Here is a 19,048-nt window from a genome sequence, read left to right as displayed (position 1 = left end):
CTTTCTCTAGTTGTGGCAAGCGGGGGCCACTCTTCATTGCGGTGCGCGGGCGTTTCACTGTCGCGGCCTCTCTTGTTGTGGGGCACAGGCTCCAGACGCGCAGGCTCAGTAGTTGTGGCTCACGGGCCTAGTTGCTCCGCGGCATGTGGGATCTTCCCAGACCAGGGCTTGAACCTGTGTCCTCTGCACTGGCAGGCAGACTCTCAACCACTGAGCCACCAGGGAAGTCCTCTTCTTCTTTTGAGTAATGTCTGCCTGCTTTTTTTTTCAGGGTAATGCTGAACTTAAAAAATAAGTTGGAAAATATTTTCTCTTTTCTATTTTCTGTTAATATTAGTGTAGAAATTGTATTGTTTCTTCCTTGAATATTCTGTAGAATTCACAAGCAATGCAATCTGGGTCTGGGTTTTAAACTTTGTGTAAGGTTATTAACCTTAATTTCTATTTCATTAAGAGGTATAGGAGCATAAATCATAGTATATATTTATTTACTGACGAATTTTATCAGTTGGTTCTTTCGAAGAATTTATTTTCATCTGTACTATCAAATTTATCGGCACATTTGTTTATAATATTCCCTTATCATACTTTTACTGTCTGTCAGATCTCTAGTGATGTACCCTTATTTGTGTTTCTTCCCTTCTTTCTTTTTTCTTGACCACTATGACTAGGAGTTTATTAATTTTATTGATCTTTTCCTAGTGTCATTAATTTTTCTGTTTTAAATGTCATTGGTTTCTGCTCTTATTTTTGTTTGTTTTTTTCTTCTGCCGGCTTTGGGTTTTAATTTGCTCTTTTTTAAAAAGATATTAATGGTATGAAATTAGATCACAGATTTAGGATCTTTCATCTTTTCTAACATAAGCATTGAACACTGTAAATTTCCCAATAATAACTGTATCTCACAAATTTTCATATGTTCATAATTTTCATATGAATCCTTTGTTTTCAAAGTATTTGTTTACAATTCAAAGTACTTTCTATTTTTCCTTTTTTTTTATTTAACCAAAGGATTATTTAGAAGTATATTTAATTTATAAATATTTAGGAATTTTCATAGATCTTTATGTTATTGATTTCTAGTTTAATTCTATTATGATCAGAGAACATTTTGTTTGATTTCAGTCTTTTGAATTTGTTGAGATTTCTTTATAATTCAGAATATGATCTACTATGGTATATGTTCTATATGCACTTGAGAAGGATATGTATTTCCTAGTACTGTATGGGATATTCTAGATGGCAACTAGGCCAATTATATTGATAGTGTTGTTCAAATCCTCTGTATTCTTACTGCTTTAATATCTATCTGTTCTGTCAGTTCCTGAGAGAGGAGTGTTGAAGATTCTAACAAATGTGAATTAGTCCATTTCTCTTTTCAGTTGTATCAGTTTTTTCTTCATGTGTTAAAGCCCTGTCATTAGCTGTATACACATTTAGGATTGTTATAACTTCCTGACTAATCCAATTGTTATGTGTGTGTGTGTGTCTCTCTCTCTCTCTCTCTCTCTCTCTCTCTCTCTCTCTATATATATATATATATATATATATATATATTTTCTTTACCTCTGGTATTAACTCTTGTTCTGAAACCTACTTTGTCACATTAATATAGCTTCTCCTGATCTCTTCTGATCAATATTTGCACTGTATATAATTTTCCATTCTTTTACTTTTAACTTATGTCTTTATATTTAAAGTGTATTTTTTTTTTTTACATAGTATATAGTTTGGGTCTTTATTTATTATACAGACTGATAATCTCTGTCTTTTAATTGACTATTTACAACATTTCATGCAATTTTTATATAGTTGGGTTTAAAGTTACCATCTTACATTTTGTTTTTAGGTTGGGGAACCTGTTTCTTGTTCTCTTTATTCTTCTTTTTCTGACTTCTTTTAAATTACTTGAATTTTTATTATTTTATATCTATTATTGGCTTATTAGTTATAATTTTTTTTTCAAATTGGTTTCTAGGGTTTATATTATACAACTTTAACTTGTCATTGTCTACCTCCCAATCGTTTCAGTTCACATATATAGTAGGAATAGATTCAAACTTACCTTATATTGTTATACACTTTAATTCTACATATGTTATAAACCACATAGTACAATGTTTCTATATTTACCTTAGACATTCAATTATCTTATAAAGAGATTAAATTTTTTTAAAAAATTGCTGTTTACATTTGCCCACAATTTTACCATTTCCAGTGCTCTTTATTTTTTTTAATTTTTAATTAATTTTTAAAATTAGTTAATTAATTTATTTTTGGCTGTGTTGGGTCTTTATTAGAATCAGCTAAGTGATTATATGCTAATCAGTGAAACATTCTTAACTGTCCTTTTGAAAGTTGTGTCAATTCCTTTCCTGTGAGTCACTCAAACTCTTTTTTTAAAAGTTAAATGTGAGCACACTGAACAGAGATGGTAAGGAGTCTCATGTGCTATGTAGAAACTCACAGTTACTTTTTTTTAATTAATTTATTTTATTTATTTTATTTTTGGCTGCGTTGGGTCTTTGTTGCTGCGCACAGGCTTTTCTCTAGTTGCAGTGAGTGGGGGCTACTCTTCGTTGCAGTGCGTGGGCTTCTCATTGTGGTGGCTTCTCTGTTTTTAAGCACAGGCTCTAGATGCGTGGGCTTCAGTAGTTGCAGCACATGGGCTCAGTAGTTGTGGCTCACAGGCTTAGTTGCTCTGCGGCATGTGGGATCTTCCTGGGCCAGGGCTCAAACCCGTGTCCCCTGCATTGGCAGGCAGATTCCTAACCACTGTGCCACCAGGAAAGCCCTCCAGTGCTCTTTATTATATACATCTTTGTATTGTGTATGTATGTGTGTGTGTGCTTGTGTTTTTGCATTCATGCATGGTATCTAAGTTTCTGTCTGGTATCATACTCCTTCTGTTTAAAGAACTTCTTTAAGTATTTCTCATCTTCCAGCAGGGAATTCCTGTCAGTTTTTGACCATAAAGGTCTTTATTTTATCTTCATTTTGAAAGTGTGTTTCTTTTTGCTTTCAGTACCATAAATGTGTCATTGTATTATCTTCTGGCTTGCATAATTTCTGATTATAAGTCTGCTGCAATTCTTATCTTTGTGCCTCTATACGTTATACTTCCTCCTGCATTCTCGTGGCTGCTTTAAGAATTTATCTTTCATTTTCAGCAGTCCAGCTATCATGTATATAGATGGATTTTTGTTTGATTTTTATCTTGCTGAGCTTCCTGAATTGGTGATTAGTTTTTGTAATGGGTTGACTGGTGCCCCTCCCCTGAAAAGATATGTCCATTCTAATCTTTGAGACCTTTGAACGTGACCATATTTGGAAGGAAAGTCTTTGCAAATGCAATTAGGTAAAAGATTTCAAGATAGGATCATCCTGGATTATCTGGTGTCCTTATAAGTGTCCTTATAAGAGACACACAGAAGAGAGACACAGAGATTAGGCCAGGTGAAAATGTAGACAGAGATTTGGGTTATTCAACCACAAGCCAAGGAACACCTGGAGCTACAAGAAACTGGAAGAGGCAAGGAAGTATTCTCTCCTAGAACACATAGAGGGAGTGTGACCCTGGATACACCTTGATTTCAGACTTCTGGCCTCTAGAACTGTGATAGAATGAATTTCTATAAAAACAGAAAGCCACAAAATTTGTGGTAATTTATTACATCAGCCCAAGAAAACTAATACAGTTGTTTTTTATTCTTTTGGGGAAACTCTGCTTTCATTTCTTCAAATATTTCCTGAGCTAATATGCTCATGAATGGAATGCATCATCGATCCAATTTTTGTTTGTTTGTTTATAGCATTTCTACATATTTTACATGTTATCCTCTCTGCTGAAGTTGTCCAGTTTCCTGTATTTTGTCTATTCCAATAGATGGGTTTTGCTTATACCATGCTGCATGAACAATTGATCCTAGACTGAGCCCTGTGGGTGAGAGAGTTTGTTGACCTTCTTTCAGAGGCTTAAGTTTTATTCTCTGTAGGAGAGAGAAAGATCCAGGAAAGCATATGGGGTTTTGTTCCTATCCTTCATCAGTCATTGATCACCTCCTAAAGGCCTATGCCACCAAGTAGGTCTCTCTTTATCTTCTCTTCAGATCTTGATCTTTCTCATAAGCACCTGATCTTTCTCATTGGCCTGTAAAAAGAGCCAATGAGTGTGTACAGATTCACCTTGACATGCTAGCACACATGACCTTTAAGAATTTGTTAAAAATTTAATTGTTCTAATTTACTTTAATGACTGCCACTTTTTCTTCCTGTGTTCTTCCAAATGTGAAACAGTCCATTGGTCTTATCTCTCCCTAGAGGGACTTGTAATTTTTACAGTTCAGTTTTCTTACAACTTCAGGTGTATTTTTGGCTCAAATAAAAAAAGTAATATTTTGTAAATTATTTGACTCTACTGTTAGGTGGAAACACTGTTCTGTTGTGACTTTCTGCATCCTAAGGAGAAACAAAACTCTTTTATTACTTTTACAATCATGATGAGTTTTTTGCAGCTATTTCTCCTTTTTATTCTACTCAGTATTTTGTTGGTTTATTTTTCTTTCAGTTATGATTTTTTTTGCCATAGATTTCTCTATGTTATTTGTATTTTCAAGGAACCAATTTTTGGTGTTGTTAATGTTGATTTTGTTATTAGTTTTTTCTATCTCATTGATTTCTGCCCTCATCTATATTATTTATTTTCTTATTTTTTATTTATAGTTATTAGATTGCTACCCTCCCAAGTTTTAATTTTTATTGTTTTCTAATAAATGTATTTTAGTAAAGTTCTAAGTACTGCTTCAGCTGTTTACCACAAATTTTAACATACATTTGCACTATTTTCAGTTTCATTTAAAAATATTTTTATTGTCTATGTGACTTTTTTTGTCTTAAAGATAATGGGCTTATGGTACTTATCTTAATTATTTGAATATTACTAACTTGAGATATCTGTTCTTTGTGATTAGCAGTACTCTTTTCCCAAGGTGTATGCATGACAACATATATTTCTTAGTTAGAAAAATCATATATATATATATACTAGATTCTTCCCATACTTCTATGCACCAGTTTACTCAGAGCTTCTGAGTGGTTTTCTCCCAGTAAGACCCTGAATAAAACTTAATCTCACAACTCTCATGTTGTACATTTTTCTTTGACAGTTTTGGCAACCATGAAGGGACCCAGAGCAGATTGCTGTCCTTCTCCTAAGCTCTGCAAGGATCTAGAGCCTAGTGTCCCTTTTGCCCGTCCACCTCCTCAGTGAGTCCAGATGACTGAGTAAGTCTCTTCGGGCAGGGATACCTGAATTCTCAGTTGAAAGACACTGAGAAGGTTGCTCAGTTGAAAGACACTGGGAAAGTTTGGACTGGGTAATTAGGTAAGGGGTGACCTGGCATCTTTCCTTGACTTGACTACTTTAACAGAGTTTGTCAGAATAAAAGTAAAGACACCAAATGAAAGCTTTCAATTCCAAAGATAAGGGACACTGTTCCCCCAAGCCTGTTACAGCTTTCTCAGACAACTGAGAAATTTACAGGAGTGGTAGAGGCAAGTCCTCATACCATGTAGCAGTCTCATAGGGAAGCCTCATTAATTAAAAAAAAATCACTCATCCGAGGATACACATGTATGAATTGGCCATACAGTTTTCTGAGAGCCCATGAGGTTTTAGAGGGAGAAATCGAGATAGTAAAATAGCTGAAACAACTCTAGCGTGATACTGAGAAGAGTTAAGCTCATAAACAGCCCCCCACACACTTTTTAATAGTAATTTTATCCTGACAAACCAACTTTAAAATGGGAAATAAAGCCTCCCAAACAGAAGAAAAAGGGCCACCAGATAACCTACCTCTGACTTAACACCCCAGCTGGGTTTATGTATGTATGGAGATTATACTTGCAAGTACTTGCTTAAATGGGAACTGAAGGAGATCTCACCCTGAAATGGCGCAGATGGGGCTCTTTTGACATTCCAAGTTTTTTTTCCTACACAGCTAGAGAAAGCTGGCTATAAGATCAGACAGATTGAATGAAAAACTTATTTTGATTGGTATTTAGGTGCTTCTAAAAGAGGAAATAGTAACTTCTTTACAGGAAATCAATAAAAAATTGCTTGAAACCATATCAAAATGTTAAAATGCCACTGATGCTGGTCCAGTCTTTCCCTCCGCCCCTCACTGTTTCTCTAAATGTGCACCACAGTGCTCTCCTCCTTGCTATCTGTCTCTCTCTGAACTTCCTCTTATAACACCACAACTGATTTCCCACAGAAGGCAACAGTAATTCTAAAAGCTGATAAAAATGTGTTTGATTATTATGGCCATTTTGAAAGAACATTTTATTTTTTTCAAAATTCTGACCTTAAGGGAACCAAAGCTTTTCTAGGAGCAACTTGCATTACCTTTTCATGCCTTAGATATTAATGTTCTGCCTGTTCTTCTTAGGTATCTTGTTCTGTGTCTTGAGAGCTTGGTGTATTGACCAGTGAGAAAACTCTCTCTGGTCTCTGCCATCTGGAAGATGCACATATGGTATTTGGCAGCCAGTCAAATACCTCTGTCTGGTCATGCCAGTTCTCAGGGAAATTTGTTATAAGGGGTCCCAGTCCATAAGGGACGTTTATCATCTCAAACTTCATTGTGTCTGCCTGTACAATGAAGGCTTTTACTTTCTGGGCTTTTTTTTTGGTGGGGAGCAAACTTTCAAGATCTTGTGAGGACTGCATCCTTTGCACTCTCTTGTGGGGATGCGTCTTGCATTTTATTGGTTTGAGTGGCTATTAAGATGCTACTTGTCAATGGCCAGATGATGGATCCTTTAAATAGGAAAATCTTCTAAATTGGTAAATTTTTTTAGAAAGCTCTGATCATAAACAGCTATTTTATTGGTACCTATGGAAAGACTAAATTGGGAGCGAGAGCTGGGAGGTATCAGGGTGAGCTGGTTCCCACCGCTGCTTGAATAAGCACTGACAGTGGCCACCACTGCCCCACATGGACCACATCCCAGGCCCTGGGACTGCCTCTGCTTAGCTAGACCAGAGTCTTTTCCCAGGTTCTGGCTGGCCCAGATACTGTGCCAAGCTGTGGTGTGTAGTGAGCAGGGCCGAGGTGTTTGCCCCACTCAGATTGGGGAGTGTGGCAAGATGGCAACTGCCAGTGTAGAGCTTTCTCTGCCTCGATTGTTGTCAAACCAGCACCCATGCACTCTTTGTGAGTAGAGCCTAAGCTTCTCCAGCCCTTATATCTGTCCCACCAGTTCTCCCATCAGGCAAGGGGGCTTGTCTCCTCTGCATAGGACCCCAGAACTAGGATGCCCAGTCTGTGGCTGGATCTGCTCACTCCTCAGGATGAGGGTCCACCCATGTGGACCTTCTCTTCCTTTCAGATCCCTCCCAGGGGCTCAGGTCCCAACCTGATGCCTTTTTTCCATCCTACTCAGTTACATGGAAATCTTTCTTGCAGCTTTGGTTGTATAGGAGTTATTCTGCTGGTTTCCAGTTAGTCTTCTGTGAGAATTGTTCCACATATCGGTGTATTTTTGATGTGTTCATGGGGAGGAGGTGAGCTCCGAGTCCTACTCTGCCATCTTGATCTGATCTCCTACTGGCTTTTAATCTTTGTCTTCCAGATACAAGGAAACCTTTCCTCCTATGCTAACTATGACTTAAAATAAGTTGGTAAAGTATACCTTTGTAAACAAAGATGAAACATTTACCTTTTTCTTTCTATCTGGTCCCTCCAGAATTTGGCTTCTTCATCTGGCTCCCCTCTAGACTTGGTGGCTTATTACAATCCAGATTGAAACTAATTATACTCGTCATTGTCCTAATTTGTTCTTTCTTTTTTGTGCTTAAACTGTTTACGTTTTGTGTCTTTTGCTGCTGTATCATGACCTTATTAATGTTGTTACTGGTATTACTGTTGTTTCTTGCATTACCCAATGTATAACCAGATCCCTGACAAAATTAATGATGGCTAAATGTCTTGAGGCAATCAATCACATATATAGTTCTATATAAAATTATTTTTAATAATGCAACTCTAGATATTGGAAGAAGCAACAAGGGAAAAATATTTCCTGGATCATAATAGACCAGTAAGACAGATGATCTAGAGAATTTTTAGCACATGAAAGGCCTATCAAGAACCTTACCTGACCTAGGAATGAGCCTTCCTAGTGCTGTGGGACAAATTGGTCATGAAATGCCTCCCAAATCTTGGTTGGATTTATGACCAAAACAGGGGAGACTGTGAACAAAAAAGAACAAAGAGTATTCCTCACAGACCAGTTATACAAGGGTTGAATTGCAACTCACTGCAATTGCCTACCAACAGTACACCCTGCAAGGAATGCAGTATGAAAAACAGGATGAAGCACTTTGTGCTTTGGATAAACGCACCCCTAGATACTTAAATACATATCTTAGGAAGAGTTTCAGTGATCCCAGATTCTTGCATCTTCCCATACATAGAAAAGCACTGAAATCACTAACTTGAGATAGCTGTTCTTTGTGATTAGCAGTAATCTTTTACCAAGATATATGCTTGACTACATGTATTTCCTAGCCAAAAAAAAGTCATATATATATCTGGCTTCTCCCCTACCTCTGTGGAGCAGTTTACTCGGAGCTACTGATTGTCTATCTCCCAGGCTATTGTCCTCAGTAAGACTCTGAGTAAACCTTAAACTCACAACTCTCATGTTGTGCATTTTTCTTTAAGTTGACAAGGTATAACAGTAAAAATGTGAAATCCAAAGGCAAGGAGAAAGTTGGGTTTTTTTGTTTGTTTGTTTGTTTTTGGTTTTGCTTTTTGTTCAATGTGCAATGCCCAGGGAAGGCAAGACAGAAAATAGATTAATCGTTGTTTAGGGTTGGAAAGGGATAAACAGAGATAGGGAGGTGATAGCTAATGGGAACAGGGCTTCTTTTTCGAGGTGATGAAAATGTTCTAAATTGCAGTGATGGTTGAACATATCTGTGAATATGCTAAATAATACTATACCCTTTAAATGGTTACATTGTACATTTTATGGATTATATCTAAATAAATGGTTTAAAAGGAATTACATTTATAGAAGACCTATACATAAATGTTTATATAAACTTTGTAATCTATAATATTGAAATATTCTGAAGGAGTGAATCCATATGTTATTGAACAAGATTAGTTTACACTGTACCTGAAGGACTCCCTCATATCAGAAGTAAAATGCCAAATATTTCAGGACTATGTCAGGAGTTCCAGGTGCATTATAGGACTAAGAGAACTGGACATACAGGAAACTGCTGATTTACACCAAATTGAGAAAGGCTGTTCCTGCTTGTCAGAGGTCACACTTCAGTGAAGTGTATTGTTAATCAAAAGGCCACCTGCACCAATCAGTGAGTCATCAGTGAGGATAGATATACTTGTGGGTGGAAACATCTTAATTTTATAAGTACTCATTGAAATTTTCTGAGACATTTTCAACCTCTTGTGAACAGGCACAGTTTCTCTTGAAGAGCAAAGCATACACAGTTAATAATAGAAGAAAAGCAAATAACACTTAAGAACCAGTGTTCTACATTCAAGGTGCCATATTTCCATCCCTCTTTCAACTTAATTCTCTTGGAATTATAGAGCTCTTGTAAATATCAAAAGGACCATTCACTGTCTTTGAGGAGAAATGTGCTCAGTTGGAGCATTACACTTAGGTACAAAAAATCAACACCTTTTTATGTTTCAACTCTCCCATCAAGAAAATAGAAACAGCTGAGAAAATGGTTGTCTTCTGGGGTCTTATTAGTGAAGTGTAAAATTCCTTGACCCTTATAGAAGAAAATATGCACATCATTGTATGAATAAAAGGAGGACAAATTAGCCATTTATACAGCATACCCAGAACACATCCCCCAACTTCACTAGCTAGAGTTAAATAAAATGCTCTCAGGAAGTTATCATCACAGGATCTACAGAGTAGATGTACTATGGCTTAGAAAAGATTTGTGCCCCTAGATATTGAAGGGATACAATTTAATTCTGAAGTACTGAAGTGGTCAGGAAATGGAGTTAATAGATGTTACCTTAATGAGTTATTTTTCATTTGTACTTTTCAAATCCTGTTGAACAACAAAAATTCCCACCACACATTTAGTTGTATCTTCCTGATGCTCAGACCATGGGTATAAATGTTACTGCAAGTTATTTCTTTAATCCACTGTCCCAGAGGTAAGAGCACAAAACAGACAAGTCTGTAAAAAGTTGGCGCAGATCTAATAGTAAGCAATGCTGTTTTGTGTTTCATGCCAAAAGCTGCAATTGCTGCTATTATAAGAAAGGGGAAAACAAGTGGCAAAGAGCTTTCTTTGGAAATGAATACACCACTGGCCCCAGGGTGGATGTGAAATCACCACCATCAACAGACAGTATTACACAAAGAAAGCATATTGAATGAGCCCACCTTTGTAATAGGAAGTAAGAAGCCATGTGGAAAAAGGCTTTTCAACAGTGGATTACAACTATATCGAAATCAAGAACTTAAAGTGTAAGAGAATCATATCTGTCTGAGGGAAAGTGTTCCTGTTGCTTGCTGGGATGCAGGGCGAGGATGTGCTAGGTTGAGTCATCTTTCCAGCCAAAAAACTTGGAGTAAAATAGTGGGACTAATTTTTTTTTTTTTTTGTATTTTACTTAACATATATTTTTATTACAAATGATATCCATCCTCTTTTAGAATTTTTTAAGCAAGCATGAAAAGAGGCCACTGGTTATGGCTAAGGCCTGACAGAAACCAGAGATCTAAAAGAGCAAGCAGTAAAGCAGTATAAAGTTCTGTATCTTTTCTTCCTAAAACTTTCTTACCATGTGTCTATAGTGTGGCTGTGTTACAAACAAGAAGCTCATGTCTATTTGGGCTTTTGCCTGAGCCTAACACTGACAGGCACATGTATAACAGAGTTCTAAGTAAAATTCAGATCTAAATTTAGAGAATCTAAAGCATAGATTGAATGGAATGTCATTCTTATTGATCTGTATCAGCTTTTACTCTGTTGCCCCATATATATTTTATAGCTCTCATTTCTCTTTTTTTTTCCCTCTTCTTATTTTATTTTACTCCTTTTATCTGACCCAAATTGAACCCCTGTATCATTTGCTATATTGGTTAGGATTGCCTTCAATTGCCTGAAATGACAGTGACTTCACCAAATAAGAGTTTACTTTTGAAGTCTGAAGATAAACTCTGCTGGGCCTGTAAAATGGTGCTCATGAGGTCAAAAATGTCTCAGCCAGCTGCAATTTTTCTTCCATACAAGCCTCAGCACAAAGCTTTCATCGTCACGTTCCAAGATATTGCTGTACCTATAGGTAACCTATCTACATGCCAGGGGAGAAAAAGGAAGAAGGAAGGAATAAAAAGTAAAAACAGCAAAGCAAAGCAAACAAAAAAATATGTCAGCTGAATCTTTATGCTTTTAAAAATGTTTACATCTGTTTATATCACATTGGCCAGAACTGGTTAACATGGCCACCCTCTATGATGGACTGAAAGAAAAAACAAAATGGGATTCTCTTTAGTAAAGACGAATGGATTTGGAGTAGACAACTAATGTTTACTGCAGTGGCCCCACTGCAGTTAATACTGTTTTCTGCCTGCTGTTTTAACAGTAATTGTATAGTTAGATTGCAATCTCTTAATTAAATCAATCGATTTGTTATAAAGCTCCTTTCTGATACTAACTCATTAAAATGGTGATTTTCAACGTTTAGTGTATATTGGCAGCACCTAGAGGGCTTGTTAAAACACAGATTGCTGGGCCCCACCCTCAGAGTTTCTGATCCAGGAGGTTTGGGATGGAGTCTAGGAATTGGGATAATTAAAATTTCCCTGGTGATGAATATGCAGCTCGTCCAAGGGCCACACTTTAAAGGAAGCAGTTTGGTAATTTTGTAGGGAGAATTTTACAGAGTTCTCATAGTTTCTCAAAGCCAAACTTTTGTGGGTCATGCTTTCTGCATCTTTACAGGTTACAACATGTTCTTTATCTTTTGAATGAGATTATGGGAGGGCCCCAAAATGATACTTTATTCTGTGTATTATGTTTAATAACATAAAAAATAAATACTTATACTCTTAATGCAAAAATATCAAACAACAAAGAGGCCTGTTGACCACTGACCCAGGCCCAGTGCCTCAGTCTCTTCCATAGAGATGACTGCTTTTAGTAATTTGATGTGTATTTTTCCACAGCTTTTAAATTCATCTATATTGTAATTGAATATCTATGTATTTACTTAAAATTTATTACATAGGGTTTTAAATATAAATATTATTGGATTACATGCATTTTTCATGGGATTGCTTTTGTCTGCTTAACAATATCTTAAATTTTTTTCCTAAAATTTGACTTTTAAAAATTAAAAATGTAGGCTTTGTAAAATAATTAGCAGTATTCAGCTACCTATTGAATGTGAGGCACATTACTCTAGAAGTACAGGTGACATAAATTGTAATATAAAAAGTATAAAAACCATTCTCAGTTCATATAGAAAATGTCAGATTTCTCCACTGTAAAGTTACTCTTTTTTTCCCCTCTCCAATAAAGGAATATCCTATAAATATTTGACCAATACTCCTCAAAATTGTCAAGGTCATTAAAAACAAAATCTCAGAAACTGTCATAGCCGAGAGGAGCTGAAGCAGACATGAAAACTAAATGTAACAGGGATGAAAGTTAATATGCACAGCCCACACTTAAGGAAGTTATGATCCACCTTCTTGAGGGTAAATTATCTATATAAATTATCCAATTGCCTATAAATGTCCATAAAACAGTGAATGTTTCCTTATAGTACCAATATGATTCAAACTGTGTAAAGTGACAGTTCCTTGCTTTTTGAAAATGCATTTAATCTCTTGTCAGTGAGAGGATTTATGAGCCGTCATGACCTTTACAGAATAAAAAGCACACAATATGAGGCTCAGAGAAAGGAAAAGAAATGATGAATGAAGACATATACATCACTTAGATTTATAGGCTTGTATAGGGGCATGTCTTTATTTAGCAATATTTGAAGATAAATTATCCTATACATTTGAATAATAAGACTAAAAGATGGCAAGATGCAAGTTATTAAAATTTCAAAATGAAAGTGTACTAAAGAGCACTTCAGAATGCATCCTTCCTTTGCCTAAGTTTTATTTTATTTAGTTACTAACAAAATATCTGTTTTTATCTGTGTGTGATGCCCATGCCATCAAAACAATGATATTAAAGGCAAATTTTTGAATTTTTTACCTAAATATAACATGTAGAAAAACACTTCATAATTATACAGCTTAATGTTTTACAAAGTGAATATGCCCATGTTACCAGCATGCAGATCAAGAAATATTACATTACCAACACCACGCAGACCTCCAATGCCCCTCTTCATTCACTACCCTCAAAAGCAAACAGTAACCTGACTTCTAGCACCATAGATCTTTTTTTTTCTTTTTTACACTTCATACAAATTAAATCATACACATACTATATATTTTTTAATACCAGACTTCTTTTACTCAGTGTTATATCCATGAGTTTCAACTATTTTGTTTTGCACATTTATAGTTCTTGTATTACAACTGTCACATAATACTCTATTTGGGGATACACTACAATTAATTTATTCATTCTATTGTTGGATATTTGGGTAGATTCCAGTATTGGGAGAGTGTGAATTGTGCTGCTATGAACATTACTGTATGTATCTTCTGGTGAATGAATATATATATATATTTCTGTAGCACATATATGAAGGAGTTGGATTGTTGGATCATAGAGTAAACCTATGTTCACCTTTAGAAGATATTGCCAAACAATTTCCCAAAATAGTTGTATCAGTTTGCCTTATCATGAGCAGTGTATGAGAGTGAATTCTGACTGCTCCACATTCCTACCAACAATTTTTGGGGGGTCTTTTTCAAATTTGCAGTTTTTGTTTATATATAGGGGTATATTATTGTTTTAATCTGTAGTTCCTCACTAAATAACAGAATTGAATAATACTTTTAAATAAATTCATTGAACAATTGGATATCCTCTTTTGTGAAAAATCTGTATGTCTTTTGCTCAATTTCCTTAAAAAGTTACCTTTTTCTTACTGATTTATAGAAGTTTAAAAAATATATTTTGGATGAAAGTCCATTGTTGGACATAAATGTATTGCAAATTTCTTCCAGTGAGTAGGTTAATTTACAATTTTTAATGGTGCCTTTTAATAAAGAGAAGTTTTAAGTCTTAATATAGATGTGTATACGTGTGCACGCATACACACGCACATTTGCTTTATGTTGGTATTTCTTTATGCCTTCTTAAGAAATCTTTGCTTACACATAGGTCAAGAAAATGTTTTTCTACACTTCCTTCTAAATCCTTATAGTTTAAATTCTGTATTTATATCTACATTCTATCTGGAATTGTGTTTTGTGTTGGATATGAAAGAGAGGTCAAGGTCCTTTTTTCCCTTTATGGACATCTAGTCAACCCAGCATCATTTTTTTTAAAAAATGACCATCCTTTCACAACTGCACTGAAGTGATCTTATATATGTTAATTTGATTTGTCTATAGTTATATCAGTTTGACACTATAATAATACAGCTTTATTCTAAGGCAGTATGGTACTGATATTTAGTAGTTTAAGTCTTCCAGCATTGTGTGTCTTTAAGATTTCTGTGACTATTCTTAGACCTTTGTCTTTTCATGTAAAATCAGCTTATCAGTTCACACATATGCATGCCTGCATGTATACACGCACACACACACACATAAAGCTTCTGAAATATTAGGATTACAATGAATTATGAAGATGAATTTGGAAAGAATCACTACATTTGAAATATTAAATTTTGCAACTCATTACCAGGACATATTCCTCCATTTATTTAGAAAAATGACATGTCTATCATTTATTCAAAGATTTAAACTCTTTCTCTAATTCTATATTTATGTTTATTTACACACACGTTTGTAATTTCCATACATAAATTAAAAATATATAATAAATTACATTTTATTATATAAGCATGATATATAAACTTAAATATATATGTATCTGTATATGTGTTACTTAGAATTTTTGCACAAATTTTATTAAATTTATTTATTAGATTAATTCTAATAAATCTATGAAATTTATTGCACATTATTAGATTTATTCCTAGGCATTTGATGTTTTCTGATGCAATCATAAATAGTGTCTTTCATAAATTTTATTTTCTATACATTATTAATTATTTTTGACCTATGCAATTATTGATTTTGTATTATTGAACATAATACATTTACCTTGAATCCAGTGACCTGGTTATATTTGCATACTAATTTTAATAGTTGATGTGTCGATTTTTTGGATTTTCTTTATAATCATTTTCTCTATAACAATTCTATTTTTCTAGTTTTTATTTTTTTCTATTTTTCTTGCCTTGTTGCATTGGCTAGGATCTTAATGCTACTTTTAAGAGTTGCTATGTTTACTCAGCTACTGCCAATGGGCTGTGAGTCTATTTAAGTATTCAGTGTTAGGATTTTGACTGTATGCATGCAAAGATATAGGCAGCTAATGATTCTTATCAGGAGCCATTTAGAGCTTCTGATTTCTTATACAGTAAATAATATTGTGTACTATTCAAAAGAGCAATGCTGTGAAATGACTATAACATCACCACAGTGATGAATAGTTTATATAACTTTATGTAATATATATGCATATTTAATTGTATTCTCTCTTTCTTATCTGTACCTGCTCAATAATGTGTGTTTGTTTTAGCATCTCAGTTAGACTAACTCTATTTGTGGGTAGGAAATAGGTCTTACTTTTTTTCATTCCCTTCAGTTCTAATTGGGTAAAAACAAATCAGACCCTTGTAAGCATATTAATTGGCTAATTGTGCTGTACTAATTTCAATAACTTGAGTAGTCTTTTGCCTTTAGATATGGAAGAAACAATGTATAATGTAAGTACTATTAGAACTTCTAGTATCACCTCACAGCTGGAGAACACTTAAGATTATTCACAAAAAAATTTCAATATGTTATCTCACTTTAACCTTTCGTTTTTGAGGTAAGATTTTCAAAAGCTTTAGTAAATAAACATATGATATGCACATAATATTTCATGCAATGACATATAATTTTAACTTTACTACCATCTGCTGGGACAGACTACTTGACACACTAATAAAACAAGCTATATTGAGCACCTACTGTTTACCAGGCATTGTGTAAACTACTGTACCTTAAAGAGATTTGAAGAGATCACAATCTGATCATTCAAAGGATTCTGGTGGCTGACTTGAGAAGAGAAACCAAATTCCCACTTGGCAGAAGAGGGAGAATCCCATGGGTTAAAATTTTTTTACAGAGATTTTTATCCAGATAGTTTCAACCTAACTTTATGCCTCAATGGACTGGAAAGAAAACAACATATGGCATAATCTACACAGATTATTGTAAGAGCTTCCTAGTTTGGTACTCTGCCCTGGAGCCTCACCCTATAATCCCTCTGGCACAGTGTTCTTAGATCAGATTAATGTTTCAAAAACACAAAATATGACTTTTTTTCTCAAAGCTTCCAGCTTTACCCCATCCCATCCCTGCCTACATTATACTCCCTTTTCCTCTTTCTTTTTCTGGATAAAATGAAAATTCTTCAATCTAGCTATTCATATTCACCTTTATTAATTCCTACCATACCTACCCAGTTACTCCCATGATGCATACCCTCAATTCCTCCACATGCATCACTAAATATGGACATGTTCATGATAAATCTGAAACTTCAGCTTAACAAGCCCCAATTTCCCAATTTGAAATAACCTTTTAAATCCTTTCCAATCTATTCCAGTGATTCCTTAGTTCTTCATCATTATGGACTTTTCTAAGATTTTGACTAAAGCTATGTGCTCCCCTGAAACTCATCTATGCACTAGTCAGTAAGAAACCTTGATATAGTCTAACCCTAATTACCAAAATGCCCAACTTTTCTTGTTATTAATGAGTGTTTTTGACCCATGACCATTTTACCTTTTTGCTATGTTAGTCCAAATATTTGCAGCCTTCTGCTCATAGGCATATTTAATCTCATCATATTTACATTATTTGTTTGAAATTATCATTAGAGGAATTATAGAGCAGGTTATTTTTTGTAAGCAGAACTATCTTTTCTGTCTTCCCCTCTACCTCTGTACCTTCTTTCCCTCTGTCTTAGTATGACCCTACATCACAAAGATATAATTTATAAGGTCATGCAGATTAATTCCAAGCAACATTTGGCAAATAGCTTTGTCATCCATCACTAATGGGTATACACATGTGAAATTCAGTGGAAGGCAGCAATTTATGTGAATACTAAAATGAGTTACATGCAATACTATTAATTCTGGCAGGCAAGAAAAGAAAAAGAAGCCTCACCAAGAACTTTAGATTCCTTGTCCATGGTGAATAGATCACTGTGATATCTGTTTAATAGCTCTTAAATTTTGTCTCCTTGTAGGTGAGCCTTGGCTTATTTTTATACAAGGGAACTTTCACCTTATTAGATTTCATTGGCTTCATCAGCATCTGTTTTTGAACTGATATTCAAACTAAACCCAAGTGTATTTTTGAACAGTTTAGGTATTTTTTGCATTAATTTTCTGCTGTTAGATTTTACTGGTTTACCTAAATTGAATTCAGGGCTCTTAGGTACAGGTAGAACATTTCCCCGTATAACAAGCAGGAAACTCAATCTTGAAACTTTGGCTGATGTTGGATGGGCTAATGTGCAAACCGGATCTCAGACCCCCCACTATTCATTTATATGAATCTATAGCTCCATGAAAACTTCTGAGTCTTTAATTACTTTGTATTTGCTCATACCAGCACTTTGTTCATGCTTACTTCACCTAAAACTCGCTCTCTTCTACTTAGTATGTAAGACCTGACTCAAATCCCAGGTCATCCAAGAAGATGCCTCTGATCACACTTATTCAGTGAACTTTTATTCCTATTAATTCCTATAGTCCTTACTCTTGACATAACATAATCAGAAATTGTATACAGATTTTGCTCAATTTACGTTACATCCAGATAAACCCATCTTAAATTGAAAATACTGCAATTTGAAAATACACTTAATATACCTACCTTACTGAACATCATAGCTCAGCCTGGCCTACCTTGAACGTGTTCAGAACACTTCTTTTAGCCCTAAGTTGGGCAAAATTATCTAACACAAAGACACTTTTTATAATAAAGTGTTGAATATCTCATGTAATTTATTGAATACTGTACTGAAAGTGAAAAACAGAATGGTTGCGTGGGTACAAAGTGGTTGTGAATGTATTGGTTGTTCACCCTCATGATCAAATGGCTGACTGGGAGCTACCCAGTATCACCAGAGAGTATCATACCACATATTTCTAGCCAGGGAAAAAAATCAAAAATTCAAAATTGGAAGTATGGTTTCTTCTGAATGTGTATACCTTTCATATCATTGTAAAGTTGAAAAATTCTAGGTCAAACCAGTATAAGTCATGGCCATCTGTACTCTAATACTGAAGTTATCTTTACCTTTTTGCTTACACTGCTTTGCTGTTTCTATTTCTAGTCTTTGAGCACAAGGTTTTTTATAGTTAATATTTCTTTGGATTCTTCTTAATATCAGGCACAGTATCATTCCCATGAAGGTTAATTAACATGTGTTAGATGATCCACATTTGATGGTAAATAACATCAAGTTCAGTTTGTAACTTCTGGATCAAAACTGCCCAATATTTACATGGTCTCATGCTTGAGAAACATTTCTGCAATTCTAAATGTAAGCAGATCCTCTGTTCTGATCCCTTTTTCTGTGAAAACCCTGAGTGGTTCATTACCCACAAGCTGTAGTGTAATAATAATATGTTCTATAACAAAAGTAGAACCCAGTTATGGAAATTAAAATTGGCAAAAAATTGTGGTTCTGCAAATATGTGTTCATAAAACACATTAAAATTTCAACAGTGATTTAGTTAGAATTTTCTAACTAGCTAAAAGT

This window comes from Balaenoptera ricei, chromosome 4 (assembly GCF_028023285.1).
Source record: "Balaenoptera ricei isolate mBalRic1 chromosome 4, mBalRic1.hap2, whole genome shotgun sequence".
NCBI classification, from domain to species: Eukaryota; Metazoa; Chordata; class Mammalia; order Artiodactyla; family Balaenopteridae; genus Balaenoptera; species Balaenoptera ricei.
Note: the sequence above shows the minus strand (reverse complement) of the source record.